Raw genomic sequence first — 6,000 nt, 5'->3', positions numbered from 1 at the left:
TTTATACTATTTTCTATGGATTCCATAGCTAGACTGAGACACTTCAGGTTTAGGAAAGAGGAAAGATCTTGCAGAGGGACTATGCAGAACACCTGAAGCATCAAAACCACTATCTTAACTTTTCTCTGTTTTAATATTAATACAGTCTGGAAACCTTTTGGACTTCTCTCCTGGAAGAGTGATTTCTTCGTCTGTTCCGTCCACTGCGCGCCTCTTTGGCCACAGTAGACGTTCGGCCGCTGTTTCACTTCTCGCAACGTGTGGCCCACTACGTCCACATGAACAGTTCCACTCGGACAGCGGCAGAGTACAGTAATACTGCACACTCCCCAAACGGCAGCCGCCGTCGCAGATAAGTATTGGGCTTTATTGTCGTCCCTCCCTACATTTATTTGAAGCGCGCGCTCTGTTGTTGTCTCTGGCAAGTCTTCCAGTGTGTCTCGAGCGCCTGTGTAGGCTCTCGTTGGCAACTTCCTCGGCGTTTGTTTAACACACAAGAGGTACCATGCGGATCTTTTTATAGCTCCGCCGCTTTCATTACAAGTCGTTAGCCGGGAGCGCCACGATTACGTGTTCTATAGTTCTCACGCTCTACATTGTGGTTCGCCGCTCCGCTGCTGTTCTTATTAAGTTCAGTGCCAACACAAGTTACATGTATAAGTCGAAGGTAAGACGGTTGTAATTACGACCATGTCTGAAAGTTAGAGAGCTCTCTGCGTCATAAAATATGTGGAACGGCAATGTTGTTTGCACTAAAAGCTGTTATGTGAAGGTAACATTGTGACTGAATACTGTCATACAGATGCAAGGTAAGCAGGAAACTAGTTACAGACCTTGTGTGAGATATTGTTTGCGGTGTCCGTCCACCTGTGCCATAATCAACGTCAATGTGGAGCGCGATGCCCTCGCGTGGCTATACAAGATCTACAACGGCATCCCACATTGTGGATCAGAAAATCCAGTATGGTTTACATCTGAATGTCAGAGGCCTGTGATGACAGTGTCAGGGATCAGGTCTTAAGTCATGAACATCATAATTAGTTGGTTGGTTACATTATCTGTAGATAATTTGCATGATTCTTATATAAATACGGGATTACGTATACATGACTTTGTCGTATGGCTACTCTTTGACCATTTACAGTTTAGAAACCCAGCCTACTATTTGGAGTAAAGTAAAGCTGTCCTAAGCCCGATGATTGTTTTGGACACCAGTGCTTTACTAAGCATTGTCTTACGAAAGAGAGGTGATATTTGGCGTTTCCCAACGAAGTGTTAAAGACCCTCTGCTGTTTCTAATCTACGAGGCGTGCTTTTTAAGTAAGTACCGTTTTCAAATAAAAAAAAGACGTGTTAAGATATCTCAATAATTTTATTTTTACATGAACGCCTGTACCTTAATCTACTTTTCTACGTAATTTTCGTCAATATTGAGGCACTTGTCATAACGTTGTACCAGTTTTTGAATACGCTCCTCATAGAAGTCTTCCGCCTGACTTGTTAACCACTCCATCACCACTGTTTTGACTTCGTCATCGTCTTGAAGACGCTGACCGCCCAGGTGTTTCTTCAAGTGCAGGAACAGATGGTAGTCACTGTGCGCAAGATCGGGGCTGTACGGAGGATAACCTAGAGTTTCCCATCGAAAAGATGTGATGAAATCTTTGGTCTGATTCGCCACATGCGGACGGGAATTGTCTTGCAGCACAACGATGACCTTGCTCAACTTCCATGTACTGTTGCTTTGATTCTGGTGTGACGTAGACCACCCATGTTTCATCGCCCGTAACAATTTGGCTTAAGAAATCATCACCGTCGTTGTGGTACCGCTGAAGGAAAATGAATGCACTGTCTAAACGTTTGGTTTTGTGCACATCCGTCAACATTTTCTATACCCAACGTGCGCAATTTTCGGTAATTCGAGTGCTCGGCCACAATGTCATACAAAACACTACGAGAAACATAGAAAAGTCGTCCCGCAAGGAGGAAATCGTAAAGCGTCTGTTTTCTCACACCTTATTGTCCACTTCCTACACCAAACTTTCATCAACGACCGAAACCCACTCCGTTATTCATCATGCACATTTGTGCGGCTGTCTTTAAATGCTCTCACCCACTTTCTTACCATTCCATCACTCATAATGTTTTCTCCGTAAACTGCACACATCTCACTATGAATATCGATCTTTTTTAGGCTTTTAGTACTAAGAAATCTTATAACAGCCCGTACTTCACAGTCGGCGGGACTCACGATTATCGGAGGCATCTTAAACACTCGGTACACAACGTAAACAAGGAAGAATCAGACTTTAATGGCGTCAGTGCGTAGATTAAGGTACAGGCTTTCATATAAAAATAAAATTATTGAGATATCTTACCACGTCTTTTTTTTATTTCAAAACGGTACGTACTTTAAAAACACGCCTCGTATGTAACGATTTGCAAGACCATTTGAACAGCCCTCTTAGACTGTTTGCAGATGATACCGTCGTTTAAGGTCTAGTGAAGTTATCAGAAGATCAAAGTGAATTGTAAAATGATTTAGACAAGCTGTCTGTAAGGTGCTAAAAGTGTTAATTGACCATAAATAATAAAAAATGTGAGATCCTCCACGTGGTTCCTAAAACAAAAAAACAGTTAAATTTCGGATGGACGATAATACAAAAAAAATTAAGGTTGTCAGTTCAACTAAATACACAGGGATCTCAGTTACGAAACCTTTAGTTGGAACCATCACATAGAAGGCGAACCGAAAGCTACGCTTTATTGGCAGAAAACTTACAAGGTGCAACAAATCTACTAAAGAGAGTGCCTACACAACGCTTCTCCGTCCTGTTATGGGGTATTGCTGTGCGTAATGGGAACGTTACCAGTAATAACTGACGGAGGCCATTGAAAAAGTTCAAAGTTCGGCCGCTCGTTTTCTATCCTCGCGAAATAGGGGAGAGTCTGTCACTGTTATGATACGCGACCTGAGGAGACAATCATTAAAACAAAGACATTTTTCGCTGCTGCGAGATCTTTTCACGAAATTTAAATCACCAAATTTCTCGTCCAAGTGCAAAAAAATTTTTTTTACTCCCACCTACATAGGGAGAACAGACAATCGCAATAAATTAAGAGAAGTTGGAGCTCGCACGGAAAGATTTGTGTGTTCATTTTTCCCACGCGTTTTTCGAGAACGGAACGGCAAAGAGAGAGTCTGAAAGTGGTTCTTTGAATCGTCTGTGAATTTCAAACTAGTGATGTAGATATTGGAGGTGATATGCTTTTGCCTTCCTCAGATCTTTTTGAACTGACTTACGCTGCCAGTCATAGGACGACTTACAGCCTAACGTTGACCCCGAACCACGGTACAGCTCAGCCTTTTCCACGTTAACAAACGTTGCCTGACATGAAAGAAGTGGTTAAAAAATGGTTCAAATAACTTTAAGCACAATGGGACTTAACATCTGAGGTCATCAGTCCCCTAGACTTAGAACTACTTAAACCTAACCAACCTAAGGACATAACACACACATCCATGCCCGAGGCAGGATTCGAACCTGTGACCGTAGCAGCAGCGCGGTTCCTGAGTGAAGCGCCTAGAACCGCTCGATCACAGCGGCCGGCGAAAGATGTGGTAAGTGACAGATAAAAGTCCTAGGATTGACCGGGTACCCAACCCGAGAACTTTGCATCCATATCTGGCATTTACAACTGAGCCACCATGTCCTACTTGGTAACTAAAACAAAGGAAGTCGAAGGAGTTGCCAGTTTCCGGCATGTAGCCAACTATTCTGAGAAAGCAGTGTGCACCCGAGCATATTATGTCCTCTCTTCTTGACATATCGCGGAGCGGTTTGGGTGCTGAACCGCGATCTGATGATCAGAGACGGGAAACCATGAAGGCAAAATTCTAATGATGACAATTTCTTACATATCAACAATTCCGTCTGGCATCCAAAGAGTCACGAGCATCAATATCAGGGATTAAATTCTGTACCTCTCTGCATTGTCTGCCGGCCGATGTGGCCAAGCGGTTAAAGGCGATACAGTCTGGAACCGCGTGGCCGCTACGGTCGCAGGTTCGAATCCTGCGTCGGGCATGGGTGTGTGTGATGTCCTTAGGTTAGTTAGGTTTAAGTAGTTCTAAGTTCTAGGGGACTGATGACCTTAGAAGTTAAGTCCCATAGTGCTCAGAGCCATTTTTTGCATTGTCTCATGAAGTGTAGGTATGTGATACTGCTAACAAAGGTCCGTCTGTGGCGAAGGTCTGTTAAGCTCGGGAGTCCTCGGTTCTGTAAGAACAAAATTGGCCGTGTGCCAGTGCGTGGTTTCCCCTCTCCCTATTCTACCATCATCAACAACAAAAACAACAACACAAATACAGGTAACTACACAGCACGTATTCTCACAAATTACAGTCATCGACTCAAAATATACACTCATGCTCATAATCTAAGGATAACTGCAGAGTGTGGTGTTACACAACGTGGCACTACACAAAACTGGCGCTAATAGCATAGGCACATAGGGAACACACACGACACTGATCTGTAGGTCCACGGTATTGGTGATAAGTTGGGAAAACCGTTCCGAAACACATGTGCTACAAAACGCCACTGTTTCCCGCGCATGTACCACAACATAAATATGGGATATGATCACCATGCACACGTACACAGGCCGCACAACGGGTTGGCATACTCTGGAACAGGTGGTCGAGCAGCTGCTGGGGTATATCCTCCCATTCTTGCACCAGTACCTGTCGTAGCTCCTGAAGTGTCTTACGGGTTTGAAGCGATACGTCGACCGAGAGCATCCCAGATGTGCTCGATGGGGTTTAGGTCTGGACAACAGGCAGGCCACTTCATTCGCCTAATATCTTCTGTTTCAAGGTACTCCTCCACGATGGCAGCACGGTGGGGCCGTGCGTTATCATCCATCAGGAGGAAGGTGGGACCCACTGCACCCATGAAAAGGCGGACATACTGGTGCAAAATGACGTCCACATACACCTGACCTGTAACAGTTCCTCTGTCAAAGACATGCAGGGGTGTACGTGCACCAATCATAATCCCACCCCACACCATCAAACCACGACCTCCATACAGGTCCCTTTCAAGGACATTGAGGGTTTGATATCTGGTTCCTGATTCACGCCAGATGAAAACCCGGCGAGAATCACTTTCAGACTATACCTGGACTCGTCTGTGAACATAAGCTGGGACCACTGTTCCAATGACCATGTACTGTGTTCTTGATACCAGGCTTTACGGGCTCTCCTGTGACCAGAGTTCAGTGGAATGCACCTTGCAGGTCTCCAGGCGAATGAAACATGTCTGTTCAGTCGTCTGTAGACCGTGTGTCCGGAGGCAACTGTTCCAGAGGGTGCAGTAAGGTCCCGACCAAGGCTACCTGCAGTACTCCGCGGCCGTCTGCGGGCACTGATGGTGAGATATCAGTCTTCTTGTGGTGGTCTACACTGTGGACGACCCGTACTGTAGGACCTGGACACGTTTCCTGTCTGCTGGAATCATTGCCATAATCCTGAGATCACACTTTGTGGCACACGGAGGGCCCGTGCTACGACCTGCTGTGTTTGACCAGCCTCCAGTCGCCCAAGTATTCTACTCCTCATAACGTCACCAATTTGTGTTCTTTGAGGCATTTTCAACACACAGTCACCATTAGCACTTCTGAAAACGCCTGCACATTTACTCGCTGCACCGTACTCTGGACTGCTGCCAGTGCCACCGTGCGACGACCGCAGGTCAAATACACTGCATGGTCATAACCCCACGTGATTTAAACCCGCAAACCGCCAATCAGAGCGTTGTTTCACCATGTATGAGCATTACCCTTAATTTATGAGCATGAGTGTAGATACACGCCGAATATGCTTGCCACTGAAATGAGGTCGAGTTGAAAGACTTCCGTCGGGCAGTCAGTAACACAAAAAGCAATTAAGCGACGTCGCAGAAGCAGGTGAGTGTCAAAGTATATAATGCACCACAG

At 45.3% G+C, this 6,000-nt stretch overlaps 1 protein-coding gene across 1 annotated transcript in view; it reads left to right on the top strand.

Moving 5' to 3' along the window:
• Positions 1-558: 558 nt before the first annotated feature.
• The window catches only part of LOC126184689 (galanin receptor 2a-like), a 442,192-nt gene continuing 436,750 nt past the window's right edge, over positions 559-6,000 (top strand). The window contains exon 1 of the mRNA XM_049927183.1: positions 559-667. The gene's annotated coding sequence lies outside the window, so the exon portion shown is untranslated. The remainder of the gene's footprint in view (positions 668-6,000) is intronic.

This window comes from Schistocerca cancellata, chromosome 4 (genome assembly GCF_023864275.1).
Source record: "Schistocerca cancellata isolate TAMUIC-IGC-003103 chromosome 4, iqSchCanc2.1, whole genome shotgun sequence".
Classification (NCBI taxonomy): domain Eukaryota; kingdom Metazoa; phylum Arthropoda; class Insecta; order Orthoptera; family Acrididae; genus Schistocerca; species Schistocerca cancellata.
The sequence above is the reverse complement of the archived record's forward strand: the minus strand, read 5'-3'. Positions and strand labels throughout refer to the sequence as shown.